Source organism: Balaenoptera borealis, assembly GCF_965194805.1.
Source record: "Balaenoptera borealis genome assembly, chromosome: 19".
Classification (NCBI taxonomy): domain Eukaryota; kingdom Metazoa; phylum Chordata; class Mammalia; order Artiodactyla; family Balaenopteridae; genus Balaenoptera; species Balaenoptera borealis.
This window is the reverse complement of record NC_138878.1, coordinates 12,523,061-12,544,496: the sequence shown is the minus strand read 5'-3', so window position 1 is coordinate 12,544,496 and position 21,436 is coordinate 12,523,061. Positions and strand designations below refer to the sequence as shown.

Sequence of the window (21,436 nt, the reverse complement as noted above, 5' to 3'; positions counted from 1 at the left end):
TTACAAACGTGTCAAGCTGGGGAGAAGTACCCCAACTGTGTGTGCTGCCACCCTGGGTGCTGGGACCCTCTGGAGGCAATGCAGTGTAATCTGGCTTCAGAGCTCCGGCTTCCTCATCTATAAAATGGGAATGAAATTTGCAGTTACTGGCCCTCAGCCTGGTCAGTGGTGAACTATTATTACTACATGTATGACACATACAGATAAGAACAGCTCCACCCTCATTGCAAATGGACACAAATAATTTTAGCTGGGCTGGGGGATGGGTAGAGGGTGCCATATATGTGGCTGCAGGGCTTGGCTCCAGTGTCTGAGGCAGACGTGGGAAATGGGATGCCAGAGAGCCCAGTGCCATGTCTAAGAGTGTCACCTCCAGCCTGGGAGGGAGACCCAGGCGGGAAAGCCAACTTGGCCCACATCTGCCACTCAGACATCTTGATCCCAGCAGCTGACTGCCTCTCCCCGGCTCTTAATCATAACCTCTCATGACCACAGTTCCCTCTACACCTCTGGGGACACCCTGATCACTCCCCCGGCAGGGTTACTCACAGTATAGATAAATCCCTTTCCTCCTGAGGTCAGCCAGACAAGGTTAGACTCGACCCCAGAAGAATGTGTCTAAGAAGAAACCGAGAGGAAACAAAACTAAGGAATTAAAATGCAGCCATCTGGGAATAGGAGGGCTTCCAAGTCATTACTCTGATATGAATCTGGCTCCAGACCGGGCTGGCAGCCTCCTTTAGCTGCCTCCTCACCTCTTCCTCATCTCCACCCATTTGCCTTAGCAAGAAGCCCTCCCTTCAAGAACCTGCTTCTTCTGGCCTTGAGCAGCCTTGCCCCTAGCTCTTGGCAGGACCAGCCTCTCTGCTTGAGCTCTTGGAGAATTTGGTTGGCCCCAGAGAGTCCTCCTTCAATCCTGAGCCCTTCCCACAGGGATAATACCTGCCGGGCAGAGTTCTTGTGAGGACTGGAGATCTAGTTGGTGATGCCAACTGCAACAAATGTAAGCTCCATGAGAGCAGGACTTCCTTTTGTTCTCTGCCCCATCTCCTGCGCCTGGCCCATCGTAAATGCTCATGGATGTTTGTCAAATGAATAATAAATATAAATACGAGCTTGAGTATGTATGTCAATCTCTAGAAGGACCCACAGAACCTAGTATCAGTGATTGTATTTGGACAGATGAAAACAGAGTCCTAAGGAATGGGATACGGAGAGGAAGCTACTTTTCACTGTAAACCAATCATATCTTTTGATTTTTTCTTTTTTTTCCAGCTGCATCGTGCGTCACGTGGGATCTTAGTTCCCTGACCAGGGATCAAATCCATGCCCCCTGCAGTGGAAGCATGGAATCTTAACCACTGGACCTCCAGAGAAGTCCCTGATTTTTTTTTTTTTTACTGTGCACATACATTATCTACTTGAAATTAAAAACACACCACCGGGCTTCCCCGGTGGCGCAGTGGTTGGGAATCTGCCTGCCAATGCAGAGGACACGGGTTCGTGCCCTGGTCAGGGAGGATCCCACATGCTGCAGAGCAACTAAGCCCGTGCGCTACAACTACTGAGCCTGCGCTCTAGAGCCCGCAAGCCACAACTACTGAGCCCACGTGCTGCAACTACTGAAGTCCACGTGCCTAGAGCCCATGCTCCACAACAATAGAAGCTGCCGCAATGAGAATCCCATGCACCGCAACGAAGAGTAGCCCCTGCTTGCCACAACTAGAGAAAGCCCGCGTGCAGCAATGAAGACCCAACACAGCCAAAAAATTAAATAAAATAAATAAATAAAAACACAACACCGTTTACATTAGCACCCCCAAAATGAAATACTTTGATATAAACCTAACAAAATATGCTGAAGATCTACATGATCAAAACTATAAAGCTGTGATGAAAGAAATCAAGGAAGACCTAAATAAATCAAGAGATAGTCCATGTTCATGGATAGGAAGACTCAATACTGTTAAGATGTTTGTCCTCCCCAACTTGAGCTATAGATTCAATGTCATCTCAATCAAAATCCCAGCGAGTTATTTTGTGGATATCTACAAACTGATTCTAAAGTTTATATGGAGAGGTAAAAGACCCAGAATGGCCAACACAATATTGAAGAACAAATTTGGAGGACACACACAACCTGACTTCAAGACTTATATAAAGCTACAGTAAACAAGACAGTGTGGTACTGGCAAAAGAATAGACAAATAGATCCATGGAACAGAATAGAGAGCCCAGAAGTAGACCCACATAAATATAAGTAACTAATCTTTGACAAAGGAGCAAAGACAATTCAATGGAGAAAGGATAGTCCTTTCAACAAATGGTACTGGAACGAGTGGACATCCACATACCAAAAAAAAAAAGAGAACCTAGGCACAGACCTTATACCTTTTACAAAAATTAATTCAAAATGGATATTAGACCTAAATGTAAAATGCAAAAGAATAAAACTTCTAGAATATAACATAGGAGAAAATCCAGGTGACCTTGGGTTTGGTAATGAGTTATTATGTACATTAAAAGCACGATCCATAAAAGGAAACATTAATAAGTTAGACTTTATTAAAATTTAAAACTTCTGCTCTACAAAAGACACAGCTAAGAAAATGAAGAGAAAATATTTACGAAAGACCTGATAAAGGACTTGTATCCAAAATATACAAAAAACTCTTCAAACTCAACAAGAAAAAATAAAAGAACCCAATTAAAAAGTGGACAACAAATCTGAACAGACACCTCACCAAAAAGATATATGGTTGGCAAATAAGCATATGAAAAGATGCTCAACAACATATGTCACTAGGGAATTACATTTAAAACAACAATGAGATAGCACTATACACCTATTACTTTGTGGCTAAAATCCAAGAAACTTACACTACTAAATGCTGACAAGAAGTAGAGCAACAGGAACACTCATTGATTGTTGGTGGAAATGCAAAATGGTACAGCCACTTTGGAAGACAGTTTGGTGGTTTCTTACAAGTTAAACATAGCCTTACCATATGATCCAGTAGTAATGCTCTTTTTACCCAACTGAGTTGAAGAGTTATGTCCACATAAAAACCTGCACACATATGTTTATAGCAGCTTTACTAATAAGCACCAAAAGCTGGAAGCAACCAAAATATCCCTTAATAAGTGAATAAACTATAGTACATCCATACAATGGGACATTATTAGGCACTGAAAAGAAATGAGCTATCGAGCCACAAAAAGATATGAAGGAACTGGAAATGCATATTTCTAAGTATAAGAAACCAATCTGGAAAGGCTACATACTGTGTGATTCCAACTGTATGACATTTTGGAAAAGGCTAAACTACAGAGATGGCAGAAAGATTGGTGGTTGTCAGAGGATGCAGGGAGAGAGGGATGAATAGGTGTAGCACAGAGGATTTGTAGGGCAGTGAAACTATTCTGACATTGTCACAATTTCATTATATATTTGTCAAAATCCATAAATGTACAACACCAAGAGTGAACCCTAATGTAGACTATGAACTTTAATAATGTTTTAATATACTAATAATAATGTATTAATATTGATTCATCAATTGTAACAAACCACACTAATAACACATGTTAATAACAAGGGGCACTGTGTGACTGGGGTAGGGTGGCCATATGGAGCTCTTTATACTTTCTTCTCAATCTTTCTGTAAATCTATTGATAAACTGTCCTAAAAAAAACCCCACTAATTACTTTTTAAAAGCTTAAAAATTATAAAATAAAAATTATTCAGTCAATGTTATGGGCTTTGCCAGCAGACAGCCCAGGGTTTAAGTCCCAGATTCTGAACCAGCCTCAGCTTCCTCCTCTGGGGTTAACAGTCACGCCTTATAGGCTTACAGGTTCCAGAACTCCGTTGCTGCAGCCTGACAGTCAAAAATTATGTTGCCTATGTGATTTCCACGGACAGGGAGAACAGTGGTCTTCTCTTGACTGGGAGGGGAACCAGGGCAAGTAGGACCAGGAGGCACCCTCTGCAGAGATGTCATCCAAGAAAGGTTTCCCAGCTGCAGGAAGATGCTGGAAAGCACCTGGCCCCAGCCCAGCCTCTGCTGGGCCAGCTGGTCTGCTGGCTCTGTGCAGAACCGCTTCACTGGGGCCTGGGACAGACCCTCCAAAGAGACAAGCAGGAGGGCTACATAGCCTGAGACCCAGTGCAGTGGAGGTGGGAAGGGGCCTGCAGAGCAAGGGGGGCCAGAAGGATCACCACCCTGCTCTGGTGTACCCCTTCCACTATGGGACCATGGGAAGCCCCTAATCACCTTCTTCATCCACAAAATACCACTACCCAGGCCCACTCCTAGGGTGGCAGTGAGGGTACCAGGAGGGAGGAGGAGAGCAATCTTAAATGTACGACTTCTCCACCAAGCAGCAAGTGGCACTAATATTACTGCTATCGGATCAGCTACCAATGCAAAGCCTCCAAGGCAGCAATGGGGAGAGAGAAAGATCCGAGCTTCTGAACACGTGACTTAACCTCTCCAAGCCTCAGTTGCCTCATCTGTAATATGGGAAAATTGCAGTTCTTCACCTCCTGGGCTCTGTGTGAATTTGGTGAGATAGTGCCCGCACAGAGCTTAGCACCCTACCTGGCATGGAGATGTCTTTAAACGGTAGCTCCCTGCATCTTCATAAGGTGTGAATGGCATCCCCACTAACTGGGTCATTCTGGCTCAATCGCCGTCCCTGCCAGGGCTTCCTCTGTAATTCCAAAGACAGAGGAGGCCACCGTATTGCCACCATTAGGGATAGCATTTATTGACTTGCGGGTGCTAGCCTGGGAACTTGGACAAATTGAATCCTGTGGACAAGGTCTTGGCACCCAGAGAGCTGGGCTGGAAAAAACACAGTTGCAAAAAAGGCAGAATGAACTCAACAGCTATGGGAAAGACTTGGAGCCCTGAAGAGAGTTGTCAAGGAGGGTCCTGTTTAACAGAAGGAGAAGGGGGACATTGAGTGACAAGGAGCCTGGCTCCCAACAAGGCCAGTGTTGTCTGCACAGTGTTATCCTTGAACCCTGGAGACCCAAGCAGGTGGGGTCTGGCTCCGCAGAGGAACCAGCCAGAGTGAGGGGGGCAGCAAGGACGCACAGGGGGAGGTGGCAGCTGCTAAATCCCTACCTGTGAGAGTGTCAGGACCCAGGAACTATCGGCCAGGGGCAGGGTGGCAGGGAGTAGTCAGCTTGCGGAGGCAGATTTGGAGACTTCCACACAACAGCGAGGGCTAGCACCAGACCTCCTGGTTTCAAATTCCAGCTCACTGCCTATTGGCTGACCTTGGGCAGGAGATTTAACCCCTGGGCCTCAGTTCCCAGGAGTAAAATGGGGATGACTGTAGCAACCACCATACAGGGTTGTGGTGAGGATCTGAGATCAAGCCGGTTTAGCATTTAACAGTGTGTACCCAGAATAAATGGCAGCAACTATTATTACTGTTGTTTAGGGGAAGGCTGGCAGCAAGCCTTCTCACCTGCCTGCCCCCTCCCTCTTACTTGGGTCCCACCTTTACACAGGCCTGTTACATATAACTTTGCCTGGACTGGATCACATTAGAGAGGCGCAGAGCCTAGGAAACCCTCTGACTCCACCCCTATTCCATGCAGGAGTCTCCTCTACAGCTTGCCCAGCCTCTCCTCACATGCCTCCTCTAACGGGGAGCTCACCACTCCATGAGGCAGCCTGTTCCACATTCGGACAGCTCTGGTCACAAGTCCTCTAGGCGGAGCTAAAATCTCCTCCCTGCAAACTGCCCCTTAGTGGAAGTGATTTTTTGCCAGGGACTTTCCGATGTCTGGAATCTACCCATCCCACAAATGCTAGGAACCCTCTGAGCAGGGCCTGTCATTCCTCCAGAAGTCTCCCCTGAACCCCATCCTGAGCATCTCATGCAGAATGGCGCAACTGTTCCCCACAGGGATACACAAATCTCCTCCAATGCCTGGGTCCATGAGGCAAAAAAAGTCTTGGATGTTCCCAGATCTGACATTAATAATAGTTCACATTCACTTGCCTCACTCAACTCTTACAAAACCCCTGTGAGGCATATACTACTTTTTCCTCCAAGTTTTAAAATTGTAGTGATATACATATAACATAAAATCTTAACCATTTCTAAGTGTACATGTCAGTGGTATTAAGTACATTTACATTGTTGTGCAACCATCACCACCATCTATCTCCAGAAATATTTTCATCTTGTGAAATTGAAACTCTAAATCCATTGAACAATAACTCCCCCATTCCCTCCTCCCCCCGGCTCCTGGCAACCACCATTCTACTTTCCATTTCTACAATCTGACTACTCTTAGGTACCGTACATAAGTGGATCATACAGAATTTGTCTTTCTGTGTCTGGCTTATTTCGCCTAGCATAAAGTCCTCAAGATTCATCCATGTCGTAGCATGCATCGAATTTCCTTCCTGTTTAAGTCTGGATAATATTCCAGAGTGTGTGTGTGTGTGTGTGTATACATACACATATACATATTGTTTATCCATTCATCTGTCACTGGACACTTTAGTTGCTTCTACCCTTCTGTCTATTGCAAATAATGCTGCTACAAACATGGGTGTACTAATATCTCTTTGAGACCCCACTTTTAATTGTTTTGGGTGTACACCCAGAAGTGGGACCGCTGGGTCATATGGTAGTTCTAGTTTTAATTATTTTAGGAATTGCCAAACTGTTTTCCACGGTATCATGGAAATGGATTGTACCATTTTACAATCCCACCAACAGTGCACAAGAGTTCCAATTTCTCAATATCCCAGCCAATGCTTGTTATTTTGTTTTGTTTCTACGTAGTAGCCATCCTAATAGGTGTGAGAGGGTACAGGGAGAGCCTATGCTTACTCCTATTTTACAGCTGAGGAAAGTGAGACTGGAGAGGTGCCCTGACTTGCCCAAGGTCTCACAGGCAGCACGTGGCAGAGCTTGGATTCAAGCTCAGGCTGTCTAAGCCTGTCCAGTGCTCTCAACAGCTCCCATCCCGGCAAATCCCTGCAGTCCAACTGATCAGTGACCACCCTGGAGCCTCCAACATCCTCTGAGCTCCATCCAGGGAGCCCTGGCCAGGGAGGAGGTGGTGACCTTGGACATACCCCCACCCTGCCCCAGAGTGCTAAACTAACCCCAGCCCCTGGATCGTTTCAGCAAAGGCCTTACCCTGCATGGCCCTCAGAGATGACAGCCTGGAGGTGTCCTCTAGTTGGTCCCTGCTCTCAGGGCAGGAGCGGGGAAGGGGCCGGGGGCTCGCTCCACAGCTGCCTGATGGGCTGGTGGCTGCTTGGATTATCTTGCACGAGAGCAGGGACAGCCCTGGCAGCGCAGGGCAGCCCGCAGACTCTTGAATCCGGTGGGACGGGGGCTCGGCAGAGGCTGGAGCGCAGGGTAGGGCCTCTCGGGAGACGAGGCGGGGCACACGAGGTGACAGCAACCTATGCAGGGTCGGGTGTGTCCTCTGCACTGCCTCATCACGACTGAGTGACCGTGGGAAGCTAGGAGTCCTCCCTGCACCTCAGTTTCTTCATCTGTAAAACGGGGGAGACTAAGTCAAACCTAGCAGGGAGCTGTGGACATTAAATGAGCACCAGACACACACTGCCTGGCTGAAGAGTGGGCACCGACAGTGCTGGCCACCCCTGCCTCCTCCCAGGCCCATGTGTTCTTCCACTTACCCCACACTTGTCCCACCTCTATCCCACACTGCTCCGCCCCTCACCATTGGTGGGCTGGCAGAGACTTGAGATTAAGTGTCCAGTCCCCCAGGTGACTCTGAGGACTAATACATTTGAATGTGTTAGTTCTGGTCTGATTCCTAGAAAGACAAATAAACACCATAACAGTAATTCCTTCAGGTAAACAAAGACATGGTGACAACGATGTTTGCGAATGCATTATTTATAACAGTGATAACTTGGTAGCACCTGAACTTCTTCCATAGGAACTAGCTGAATACCATCCGACCACGCAATGGGATAGTACGTGGCCACTCTAAAGAATGATGGAGGGCTTCCCTGGTGGCGCAATGGTTAAGAATCCGCCTGCCAATGCAGGGGACACGGGTTCAAGCCCTGGTCTGGGAAGATCCCACATGCCGCGGAGCAACTAAGCCCGTGCACCACAACTACTGAGCCTGCACTCTAGAGCCTGCAAGCCACAACTACTGAGCCCACGTGCCACAACTACTGAAGCCCATGCGCCTAGAGCCCATGCTCCACAACAAAGAGAAGCCACCGCAATGAGAAGCCCGCGCACCGCAGTGAAGAGTAGCCCCTGCTCACCACAACTAGAGAAAGCCCACGTGCAGCAACGAAGACCCAACACAGCCAAAAAAATAAAATAAATTAAAAAAAAAAAAAAGAAAGTCAAGTATAGATGATCCCATAGGACATAGAGCTGTGTGCGTGCATACTTACAGACCCTTGCTCCTCCAAGTATGGTTTCCTGATCAATAGCAGTAGAATCACTTAAGAGCTTGTGGAGTCTTGGGCCCACCCCAGGCCTTTGTAATGAGAATTTAACAAAATCTCCAGGTGATTCATGTGCAGGTTACAGTTTGAGGAGTGATGAAGTAAGGCACTGTCTGAAGAGTTGCCCAGTAAAATATTATTGGGGGTGGTTACCTTTGGGGAGTGGGATTGAGATTTTCTCTTCTTCTTGTGCTTTTCTGAATTGTTGGTATTTTTTATAATAAGCACATATCATAAAAGCAATAAAGCTATTAAATGCTTACACAGGCTTAAGATCCAAAACTATAAAACTCCTAGAAGAAAACAAAGGTAAAAAGCTTCATGACATTGTATTTGCAATGACTGCATAGATATGATATCAAAAGCACAGGCAACAAAAGCATAAATAGACAAATGGAACTACATCAAAACTGAAAACTTTTGTGCATCAGAGGACACAGCAACACAGTGAAAAGGCAACCTATGGAATGGAAGAAAGTGTTTGCAAATATGATATGGAGTTAATATCCAGAATATATAAAGAACTCCTACAACTCAACAACAAAAAAATCAAATAAGCTGATTAAAAAATGGCAAAGGACTTGAGTAGATATTTTTTCAAAGAAGACATACAAATAGTCAACAGCTAAATGAAAAGATGCTCACCATCACTAATCTCCAGAAAAACACAAATCAAAACCACAGTGAGATATCACCTCACACCCATTAAGATGACCACTACCAAAAACCCAGATAATAACAAGTGTTGGCGATGATATGGAGACACTGGAACACTTGTGCACTTGTGGTAGGATTGTAAAATGCTGCAACTGCCATGAAAAATAGTATGGAGGTTCCTAAAAGTGAAAAACAGAATTACCATACGATACAACAATTCCATTTCCAGGTATATACCTCAAAGAATTGAAAGCAGGGTCTTAAAGAGATATTTGTATACCCATGTTCATAGCAGCACTAGTCACAACAGCTAAAACATGAACAACCCTAGTGTCCATTGGCAGATAAATGGATAAACAAAATGTGGTATATATACAAGGGAATATTATTCAGCCTTAAAAAGGGAATTCTGATGCATGCTACAACACAGATAAGCCTTGAGGACATTATGCTAAGTGAAATAAGCCAGATACAGAAAGACAAATACTGTATGATTCCATTTATGTGAGGTACCTAAGAGTAGTCAAATTCGTAGAAACAAAGTAGAACGGTGGTTGCCAGGGACTGTCTGGAGGGAGAAAGGGGGAGTTATTGTTTAATGGGTACAGTTTCAGTGTTACAATATGAAAAAGTCGTAGAGATCTGTTTTGTAACCATGTAAATGTACTTTAATACCTTTGAACTATACACTAAAAAATGATTAAGATGGTTAAAGAGTGCTTATGAAGAGATGTTAATGATTTGAGAAAGTAGGAAGACAAAGAAGCAGGGAAGTTCTAGCTCTTGGGAAAGAGGGAAAGGCAGATGTGGCAGTAGGCAAGGGAAGATTGAGGAGACCTGTGGGTGCTAGATAAAGTCAGAAATGGGGGCTTGGATGTGGTTAAGAGTCCTGGGCCAGAATGTGGACATTCTCAGGCTACGACAGATAACAGGCACCCAGAAAGCTTGAAGAGCAGGGCCTGACCTTTCTGAATAGCTGTCCACAATGGCAAGTCCACATCTCTTTGGCCTTTCAAATTCTTCACCTTGACCTCAACGTTGCTAACTGTAGCCACATCCCCACTCATCCACCTCTTCATCACCTGAGATCGACCCAAGGGGGAAGTTCTGGCTGGTTCTCCAGGCGTTGGCTATTGAGCCCTTCCTGGCTGAGATGCACAGACAGAACTCTCCCAGCAGCCCCTGGGAAGCTTGGGAGGTACTTTCCCAGGATGTCCACAGCCCTGTTCCAGGGCACACCATCCCCCAGTTGCGGAACAGTGCCCTCAGGCAAGCGTGCAGGAGAGTCGGAGCCCAGAAGCCCCCTGGGATTGTCACAGGGCTAGAGGCCACAGTTCTCAGACTTCCATGGAGCCTCTCAGGGTCAAGGGGTCAGACTGTCCACTTCAGACCAGATGCCTCTTCCTCCCAAGGCCAAGGCTGGGTCATGGACAGCCACCATGGACAGTGTTGCAGGGGTGGGGGGATAGGGTGAATGCAGTCTCCAGAGACATTTTGCAGCCCTCCAAATGGCAAGAGCTGTAAGAAACCTGACTGCCCTGAACTCTCAGCTGAGGCAGGAGAGGAGACCCTGGGTCTGGTCATAGAAAATCTGGGACCAGAACCCCCAGAACCCTGGGCCCCAACTTTCAGGCCAGGCTGCCCCAGGCCGAGTCTGTCTTGAGAATCCCACTCTCTGCAATGATTTATCTTGGGTACCATCGAAGCCCCTGAAATGGGGTGGAAGGCTGGGGGTATTCCAGGCCTCCAACATCATCCTCTACCCCCAAAGCTGCCAGAACAGGCATCCCCAAAGCCACTTAAATCCCCATATACTTGAGAGGAAGTCCAAATTCTCACCTGACTTTCAGGGTTCTTCAGAATTTGGTCCCCACCACTTCCTCTCAGCTCCCTTTTGCAGCCCTCCTGAACTTCCCACCCTTTCCCAAACGCCATTGGGCTTTAGCACTTGCTACTCTTGCTTCCTCCCCATCTCTGCCTAACAGATTGTGCTTCCTTCTTAAGCAAGGGGCTGTCCTGAAGTGCCCAGGCAGCTGCAGTCAGTCTCCTCTGTCCCTTGGGATGGGCTGTACACCTGTACCAAGAGCAGGGAGCCTGTGTTATATATCGGGTTGGCTAAAAAGTTCTTATGGAAAAACCCGAACAAACTTTTTGGCCAACCCAATATCTCTCCCTAGTTTCCAGCACCATAACCAGCCAGTCCGATAAATGTTTATTGACTGAGGCAATGAACATGAGTTTTCTGCCTGCCTTTTATGGCTAATTCTAGTACTTTCTCAAAGGCTCTGGAACATGGCCTTGACCTTCCACAGTAATGGGCCCCTAAGTGCCAGCTGATTTACCTATACTATCTCATGTAATTCTATGGCACAGGTATTAACATTCCCATTTTACTGCTGGGAATTTGTGCAGCCAGGTTAGAAGCCAGCCTATGCGTATTCCATTGTGCCTCCATGTGGCCTCCCAGCAAACTACCAGAGTGGGGAACAAAAGGTGTGTCCACAGACTTCCAAGGAATTCTCCACTGTCCAGTGATCCCTTAAACCTGCCCTTTGAGGAAGGTGGCTAAGAGATGGGACTGGTGGCATCCAGATCTGATGGCAGGTGGCCGAGTCTGGGGGACCTTTGGAAAGAGGCTGATCTGAACCGCAAGTTCCCCGATGCCCAGTTCTCCAGCCTTAGCAGAGACAGGGGCCCAAGTTAAAAAAAAAAAAAAAAAAAAAAGAACAAACAAGTAGCCTCTAACAGGTGGCTGAATTAGAAGAGGGGAAGGGGTCAAAAAGATGCACTTGAGATGACTCTCAACTCTACCCAGCTTCCAAAATGGCCCAGAGAAAGCCCCAGGTTTGAAAGAGCCTTCCAGGGGTGCTTTTTAAGCACCAATGTTGCTTTACAAATACTATCTCTGCCTTTCCTACACCCCTAAGGAGTTTTATAATCTGTATTTTACATGTGAACTAATTTAAGTCATTAGGTGAGAGTTCAAGGTCAGGCAGCTACGCATACAAACCCAGGCTAGCCTGCCTTCAAAGGCCAAGTCTTAACCACTGCTCTAGACTGCCTCCATCCCACTTCCTGAAAAATCCAGAGAAAACAAGTTACCCACCCACTCCCTCATGCCATCATGGTCCTGAAAAGTATTATGAGTGAGCTGACCCCATGTGTAACATGAGCTGAGCTACAAAAATGTTCTTGGGTTTACCTCAAGTATTTATTCTGGATGGAGAATAAAATCCAAGGAGAGATTAAAAAAAAAAATCTAAAAGACAAAGAAAGTTATTTCCAGAGTTGTCCATAAAAATCAAATTATTAATTGCAAAACACCTGGAAGCAATCTAATTTCACAATTGAGGGACAAAGGCTGCATATCCTGGAATGGGCTTGTTAACGTGGCAGATACCACATGGACTTTAAAAATCACAGTTAGTTGGTTTATGTGCATTTATTAGAATAAATGCAAAGTGTAAAAGCAGAACACTTCATTTTAATTTCAGAATACCAACTGAATGAGGAAGGCTCACGTATGCCATTTTATTTTTTTCCTTTCCATTAAAGAATTTTAAATAAATTTTTGATAGGTAATTCATGTACATAATTCATGCACATAGTACATTAAGGTCTAAAGAACTAAAGCAATACCCAGTGGAACAGCCCCCAGTAACCCATGACAACCATTTAAGAATGTGGGTTTGTTGATTTACAAAACTCAGAAGGGAACGCAGAGAGAAGCAACTTGCTTTATGGTTATTTGAATGTTTTTTTTCCTACAAGGCTGATGAAAGCAAAGGTTTAAAAAAGAAACCCAGAGCAGAGAATTCACACCCTTTTTCTGAGACATAATTCAGAGCTTCTTTCTGGGACTGTGTTTTTCAAGTCTAGCTCAAATCCCTCTTGCTGTGATCTGTGAAGGAAGGAAGCAGCTAAGTTGGGGTGGTCAAGTCAGGCAAAGAAAACCATGTGAGAGAAAATCGACCGCTTTCTTACCTGTTCACATACCAGGATGAAGTTTTCTAGGGCTTGGAACAGGTACCTAGGAGCTGGGGGCAGTGGGTGCCAGGTGGGAAAAGCTGTGGCTTCCCCCAGCCCACAATCCAGGCTTCCCGACTGATGGGAAGGGCGGGGAAAGCAGGCCACTGCAACTGACTCAGAAACTGGAGCCAGCAAGGGCGGGGCAGGGCCACGTGGCCCCAGCCAGCCTTGGAGAGTGGAGTAGGAGGGGGCCACAAACCCAGACGATCAGACCGGAACTCTTCTGACCAAGTGCGCCTGGCAAGTTAACGGTGGCAAGTTAATGGTGGGAGTCTGCAGAACCAAGTCTTGGCTCCCAGACAGGCTAGGTCATTTTAAGGGGCTACCCCAGTGCCTCTCCAGAACACGTTTATTCTGACAAAAACCCTTCTACAAAACTTACTAAAACTGGGTGATGTGGTAGTGACTGGAGTGCATGTGTACATAGGGGGACAAACATTAGATGGAGAAAAGGCCTTTGATAAATATCATCAGTGTCGAGGACCAGTCAATTACCCAGTCTACAGATGGAGACATAAGCCCAGAGAGATGAAGTATCTAACCCAAGATCACACAGCCAGAGGGCTTCCTTCCTTACGTGACTTGGCCTGTCCTGGTGTAATACGCGATCTGGCACAGCACTTGTGGGAGTTCCTGATGACATGAAAGAGAGGTCCTTTGCTCAACCCGATCTCCAAGGACAAGGGTCACTCTCACTTTGCCTGCGTCAGAGAGCTGAGAATGGTTCTGCTAGCACAGTTCTGTGGGAACTTAAGGGGGAGCTCCATCTCTAACAAGCTCCCTAATGTACTTAGACTATATTTGGAATATTTAGGGGTGGGCCAATTCCCCAAGGGATCCTTTTTTTTTTTTTTTCAGCCGCACTGTGCGGCTTGCAGGATCTTAGTTCCCTGACCAGGGATTGAACCCGGGTCACGACAGTGAAAGCGCCGAGTCCTAACCACTGGACAGCCAGGCAATTCCCTCAAGGAATCCTTTAGTTCCCCCACCAGCAGACAAGTAGAGAGCAAGGGACAGGGGAAGGGCTATGCTCAAGGCATCAAACTACCCAAGATAGTTTGCATGTTTCCCTGAAAGCAAGCACAGAATCCTTTACTAAGGAGTCCCTTATGAACATCTAGGATTCCACAGCACCTGGTTTGGGAAATGCTGGCCTAGAAGATGTTAGCATATATTATTCTGAATGTCAATGCCTGGCAAAAGTAGTTGTTCAAGAAAAGTTTCCCAAGAAATGGTTTCTCAGTTGGACTGACAAAACCAGATTCCTGGTTTGGCCAGCAGGACAATAATGCCCACACTGGAACTTCCAGCAGGACAATAACGCCCACACTGGAATGTGCTATGGCTAATTTCCCACCCCTGTGCCCAAGGCTGTGACTACACTGGCCACACCGTCAGCAAGGCCTTGCTGTATTTCTACCAAGCTGATTCATAGTAGTCAAGCAGCCCATGGGAGGGCAAGTGGGGTGGAGGTGATGGGGGTACAGCCACAGCATATCACTGGGGTCTCACAGAAGTCTGAACAAACTCCACTGTGCCCTCTCCAGGACCTCTTGGCTTAGAATGATGCCCCTTTCTTTCAAAGCATCGCATATAGGGCTGCAATTCAAGATGGAAGTGGCTGCAGTTCTCCCAGCGCTTTTGGATCCAAGTTCTGTGGCCATACCTCCTCAGACACCCTGGAAGCTCAGTGGAAAGCACTTTGCTGTTACTATGACCCCTAGTAACAAGAGGTTGGTCTTATTCTCCCATTTTACAGAAAGGAAGCTGAGACCAAGCTTAGAGACTGGTGAACACAGGTCATGTGACTTCATATCCAGTGTTCTTTCTATGGACTTCACTCCTACTTGGCATTTGGCAGATGGGATCTTGTTTCTGATTGCTTTATGTTAAGTCGCCTTTCTCCAGTTGCAGCATCAGCTCCTTAAAGGCAAGAGATTCCTCAGTGTGCCTTGTTAACAGCAGTAGACCCCCTAATGACTCACAGTAAATGCTAATACTTTTCACCAGGGAATGAGAGTTGCTTTTGATTAGGCCATTTCTGGAGAGTTTTTACAAGTTAATAATTTGGGGTCATGAGTAAATGTGTAGCTTATACACATTTACTCATGACCCCAAATTATTAACTTGTAAAAACTCTCCAGAAATGGCCTAATCAAAAGCAACTCTCATTCCCTGAGATTTTGCTTGCAGTTAGAAAAGGGTAAATTCTGCTGGGTGGGCCTGTGGGATAAAAATCTGAGGACCAGACTCTAAAAGACAGAGGTGGGGAACTGGGGTGGGTTTGCCTCTGGGATTACAGCCAAGCTTGACTGGGTGCTGACAGAGCTGCTGGATTTAGAGGGTGAGCTGGTGCTGACAGGGGCCTTTAGCTACGTCCAGTTGAGTCTCCCATCCTTGTGTCCCCTCCAAACTTGGTGTTTTCTTTTGCTTCATTTTAAACAAGAAGCAATGTTCCCTCATTCTCATGGAAACCACCTAGTGATTTCCAGGTCTGATTATTATTACCAGATTGTGAAATATACAGATGCCCAGACACCCCCAGCAGAGTAATCTGGGGCAGAACAGAAAAGCCACTGCAACAGATTTCCTAGCTTCCTGACCTAAAATCTTTGGCTGTCTACTCTCCACCTCCTCATTTTTCATACTTGGGACCTTCTGATTTTCCCCAGAAATCCCAAGGCTGTGCCTGTTTTATCTGAGAAAACTAGAGACATCGGCCTTAGGCTCCTGTGAAATTTGTCACCAGGCTCTCTGGCAGACTCAACCTCACCACCAGACTCAGAGGGACAGAAACAGCATGCTAAGTTATAAAAACTCCTGGGTGTAGAGCAGATATTCAAGGAGGTAACACACAGTAGGTGCTCAGTAAATATTGGTGGAATAAATGAATGTAGCACCATCTTCTAGTGTATTAGGCGTATCTCTTGATGTTGACTTTCAAAGCTTCTACAGAAAAGCTCTTGGTGACGCTAATGCAGAGTGGTGAAGGGGATTCTCTTGAGTGCCGTGTAGTCCGTATCTACTGATTTCAGTTCACTCAAACTTCATACAAGGCCCACATAGTGGGTTATCAGATCCCCAAATATAAATCAGCCACTGACCACAGAGGTGTTTCTTCCCTACCCATATACCCCAGACAGCGTCACCCATGTACCCCAGTCATCTGTATCCCTACATTGTTATTTTTTTGGACAAGGTTTGACTTCAGCACCAGAGCTCTGGATACAGCCCTTGAATATATTTTAAGGGTGCAATAAACTTAAAAATATTCACATACAATATTCCATATGCAAATGAGCAAGTGGATGATTCACACAAACACATGTCATTTCTATTTTGAATAGAAACAGAATTTAGGAATTAAAAAAAAAAAAACTGAAAGCCACATTGATTCATTTGAAGAATTCTCCCAACATTTCTGGCTTCCCACTAATAACCTCAAGAGAGGCTGCAGTCATGGGAGCAGCACAGATTCTGGAGACCAGAGCTCTCCCCATGAGGTAAGTGAACCCCAAGAGTATTTCCCAGCCCCAGCAGCTGTCTTGCTAGCATTAAAAAAAACAAAAGCCAACATTCCATCCACAGTCCAACTTGAACCCCCCTCCCCCAAAGGAATGCTATTCATAGCAAAAGATCTTCCAAATGAAACAACATCTGTGGAACCTCCACTCCTGAGGTCAGGGAAAAGTTGAGGCAGCTAAAAACTTTTCAGTCCTTTTTTAGACCCAAATTGCAGAGATTTAACAGCAGCAGAATGGGAGCAATCCTAATAACCAAGAGCAAATGCCTTGGTGGGGTGGCCTTCCTTCTCAGTTCTAAGGCATCCTCTAATGTGTTTTGCAAAACAGGACAGAGTTCTCCATTTACCTGGTTGCACAACTAAACCAAAGGAGTTGACGTGGTCCCCTTAACACTTACACAGATGGGATTTGTAATTTAGCGTATCCAATCACTAAATTTTACTAAACACTTTCTGTAGGTCCTACAGCAACAACTACGAACTAGACAAAACTGGTCTCAACATATTCAAGCCTAATTCCTTGTGCCTGTGCTCCTAAAATTCCACTTGTCAGAGCCCTGTTTTGCAGAGAACAAGCAAACCCACTGATATGCAGAGAAAGCTCAATGGTGACAATTCCTGGATACACCTAAAACACAAAACACAAGCAATAAAATAAAAAATAAACAAGTGGGACTACATTAGACTAAAGTCACACAGCAAAAGAAACAAAGTAAAAAAGACAACCTATGGAATGGAAAAAATTATTTGCAAACCATATATCTGATAAAGGGTTAATATCCAAAAATATAAAGAATTCAGACAACTCAACAGCAAAACACCCAATTAAAAAATGGGGCAAAGGACCTGAACAGGCACTTTTCCAAAGAAGATATACAAATGGCCAACAGGTACACGAAAAGATGCTCAACAAAACTAGTCATTAGGGAAATGCAAATCAAACCACAGTGAGCTAAATCACCTCACCCCTGTTAGAATGGGCATCATCAAGAAAACGAGAGATAAATGCTGGTGAGGATGTGGGGAAAAGGGAACCCTTGTGCAGTGTTGGTGGGATTGTAAACTGGTACAGCCACTACAGAAAAGAATACGGACAACCCTCAAAAACTTAAAAACAGAACTACCTTATGAGAGAGCAATTCCACTTCTGAGAATGTAGCCAAAGGAAACGAAAACACTAACTCAAAGAAACGTCTGTACCCCCATGTTCATAGCAGCCTTATTTACAATAGGTAAGTTATGGAAACAACCTAAGTGTTCATCAACAGATGAATGGATAAAGAAAATGTGTGTGTGTGTGTGTGTGTGTGTGTGTGTGTGTGTAATATTATTCACCCATAAAGAAGGAAATCCTGCCATTTGCAGGACTGGATAAATCTTGAGAGCATTATGCTAAGTGAAATAAGCCAGACAGAAGAAGACAAATTATTGTATAACATCACTTATATACAGAATCTAAAAAAACAAAACCAAAAAACGAAACCCACAGAAAAAGAGATCAGATTTGTGAGGGAAGGGGTGGGGGGCAGAATGGGAGGACAGGACATCAGAGCAGTGGTCAAGATATAAACTAGTTGTAAGATAAATAAGTACTAGGAATGTAATGTACGTGATGACTAGAGTTAACACTGCTGCATGATACATATGAAAGTTGGTAAGAGTATATCCTAAGAGTTCTCTTCACAAGAAAAGTTTTTCTTTCTTTTTTTGCCTTTTCTTTTTATTGTATTTAAGAGATGATGGATTTAATTAAACTATATATGTCAAACCATTATGACGTATACCTTAAATAGATACAATGATGTATGTCAATTATATCTCAATAAAACTGTGGAGAAAAGAAAACCTTTCCAGCTGTGAGAATTCAGAGAAATCAAGTCCAGAGAAGGCCCCTCAGTAATGGAGCTGAAATGCTGTCTGTATATCCTTCAAAACTCGTATCTCATCCAGCACCCGTTTGGCCACAACGGAGAACATGACAAAGTCAACAGATACATCAAAAGTAAAGCAATGTAAGGGGAAAAGAGAACATCACTGTGATGTGTGAGGGGTGGGAAGGGAAGGAGATCCACATCCATGGTGACTCCTAAAGGAAAATGGAAGACTTCGCTGTGCTGATCCAAGCCCCACGTATTAAGGGCTGGGGTTTGGATCAATAAGAACCTACAACATGCTGGGCTGACTGCTGGGTGTTTTAGGTATATGCTCTCATTTTATTGTGACATCAACCCTGTTTATCTCCATATTATGCACGAGAAGCCAACTGGCCTGACCAAAATCGTGGATCTAATCAGAGGCAGAGACTTGACTGAACTCAGGCCTGTGAGTTCATGTCTAGACTTATTTACAAATTCCATTCCAGACTTAAGGGGGAGACTCCTAGGAATCTATATTTTTTATTGAGTGGCCTAAGGGATGATTTTCATGATTAGGAAAATTTGGGGAAAAAAATAAAACAAACATACAAATGCAGTTTGTACTCCCAAGAGATACAGGGTCACTGACTTGTTGATGAATGCTGGGATTCTGAGGAACTAAGATGTTGTTTTAAGTCAGGCTGGGATACATACTTAGAGACTTCTGTGCAGCATATATTACATCTCTCCTTTCACTTTCTACAGCTGTGGGAGCCAAGGCTCAGAAGTTTTAATGGCTTGCCCAAATTCACTCAGCTGTTATTTGGCCCAACCAGATCAGACGTGTTGCCTGATTCTAATTCTCTTTCTACTATAAACACATTCAGCTGATTATTTCACATGTATAAGCCTCCTCTCCCCTACTAGAATGTCAAGTTCAGCTGAGCGAGCCTTGAGAATTTCTCACTGTGCTTAGCACGATGCTCAGAATATTAGCTCATGATTTGCTGTCATCTATCAGATAACATTTTCCAATACACACCCATATTTCTCTGACAATTCCACTGAGTTTGTATCATTTTCCCCGGGAATGGAAGAGAATCTTGTAATACACTGGAAGCACAAGAAGATGATCCAATGTGAAATTCACCCTTGCCTGGCCTACTGGTAGCTCTCCAGTGGAGCAATAATCGGATGACCACACATTCCCAGTTACGGTATAAGATCTAAAATTAAGGTCCAGTATCTCATGCTATAAAATCAGAAGGGCTTCAAGTGGCCTAATCGCCAAGCTTCCCTCCCCACTCTGTTCTCATGAATGAGGTTCCCTAGCTAAACAATCCTCTGTATCAAAGGACCAGGCACAGTTCCTGCCCACCTCTGGGGAGGTTTCAGCTCCTTGCCAGTCTGTGGGTTTATTCAAACAAGCCAATCACAACTTCCCACAAGAACAGGAGGAGTTCCACCCTCTTGATATTACAAAGCCTGCCTCCCAAAGCCCCTAGTTGTTTACTGGGTTTCTGAACGCAACCCCCATGTTGTCTAGCATGGATGGCATGCAGTATCCCTGAGTGACATGTGGTGTCTTCCTCCCCTGGGTTGGACAATAAACTGCTGTCTACATAATTAAAAACAAAAAAAGGGTGGCAACTCCTGATTCTATACAGAGATCAAGTTTTCCGTTCTTACATAACCCCCCTACTACTGTAGGAAGAAGTATTTCAGGGGAGAGGCTAGGAACAAGGAGCCACTGCTCAAATATCTATGCTGAGTTTCTCATACCACTGCACATCAACATCATACAATCTGACAGGCTAAATGGAACAAGTTAAGTTGGGGGTGGGCCACAGCAAAAATGAGCCCTGGAATTAGACTATGCAAATGTAATTCAAAAGTACTGTCTACTATGTATACCCATGAACTGAGAAAATGAAGTGTAATTTAGGGATTCAATTCCTGGCAAAACTTAGGTCTCTACTGACTGATCCAAAACCAAGCTGTGATTAAAGAGATACACAGTTCCAGGGATAGCATCAGGAACCCTCTCTGCACTTGGAATGTGGGCTGTTAGAGGTCAAAGATTGTATCTAACCACCTCCATTCCTGACTCTAACCCAGTGCCTGCCAGAGAATCTGTTCAATGGAAGTGCTGAGCACACAAACAAAAAAGCGTTTTACTCTGTGAAGTACTCAGAAAAGAAATGACTCAGGCCTCTCCATGTTCAATGAAGCTGACGGATTGCCTGGAACATTAAGGCTTCCCACACAGTTTGACAGGGGAAGGCTGAATTCTCAAGTGTGAATTGGAACATTTGAGACTGGGTCACTTCCAGCTGCTGCCTCCACATACTCCAAAGGCCCTCCAGAGCCCGCCTAAGATGTCTGTTGAAGACAGGCCCCCCCCACCCCCGACCCCATTACCCATGTGCCTTTAAAAAGGGACAACATGTACTGACTTTATTCCCAAGGGCAGGTTCTTCTGTACTTACTGATCCTTCCTAGTAGACAGATGGCAAATGATCATTTCAGGAGCTGTGGAAGTAAAAGGAGCATCTATTAAGAGACTAGGCAGCTGGAATTCATGACAAATCCTTCACTCTAAGGCTTCGAAGTAGAAGGGAGCTAAAACAGGGAAGAAGAAACCAGCCACCCTTCCTCACTATCCAATGGGAAGAGGTATGGATGACTATATAATTATCATCGAGCCCAAGTTTCATCTGCATAGTAGAAAAGACTAGAGAAAGCCAAAAACCATCACAGAGCTGGGAGCATGAGGCCACAGGGTCCAGGTTGGTAACTGGAAGAAGGATACTCAGTTCTTCCTGCTCCAACTTGGGCTCCCATCTCCCACCTAGATTCTCAGAAAAGACACATGGACACCAGC

At 45.1% G+C, this 21,436-nt stretch overlaps 1 protein-coding gene across 7 annotated transcripts in view; it reads right to left on the bottom strand.

Moving 5' to 3' along the window:
- IL34 (interleukin 34) overlaps window positions 1-15,224 on the bottom strand; it is a 63,426-nt gene extending 48,202 nt beyond the window's left edge. For 2 of the 7 annotated variants that reach the window (XM_082369992.1, XM_082369987.1), the window contains exon 1: window positions 13,129-15,213. The gene's annotated coding sequence lies outside the window, so the exon portion shown is untranslated. Of the gene's footprint in view, window positions 1-4; window positions 118-13,128 lie in introns of those variants that run through there. The other 5 variants (XM_082369991.1, XM_082369994.1, XM_082369988.1 and 2 more) reach the window with 4 other exon arrangements.
- Window positions 15,225-21,436: the final 6,212 nt, after the last annotated feature.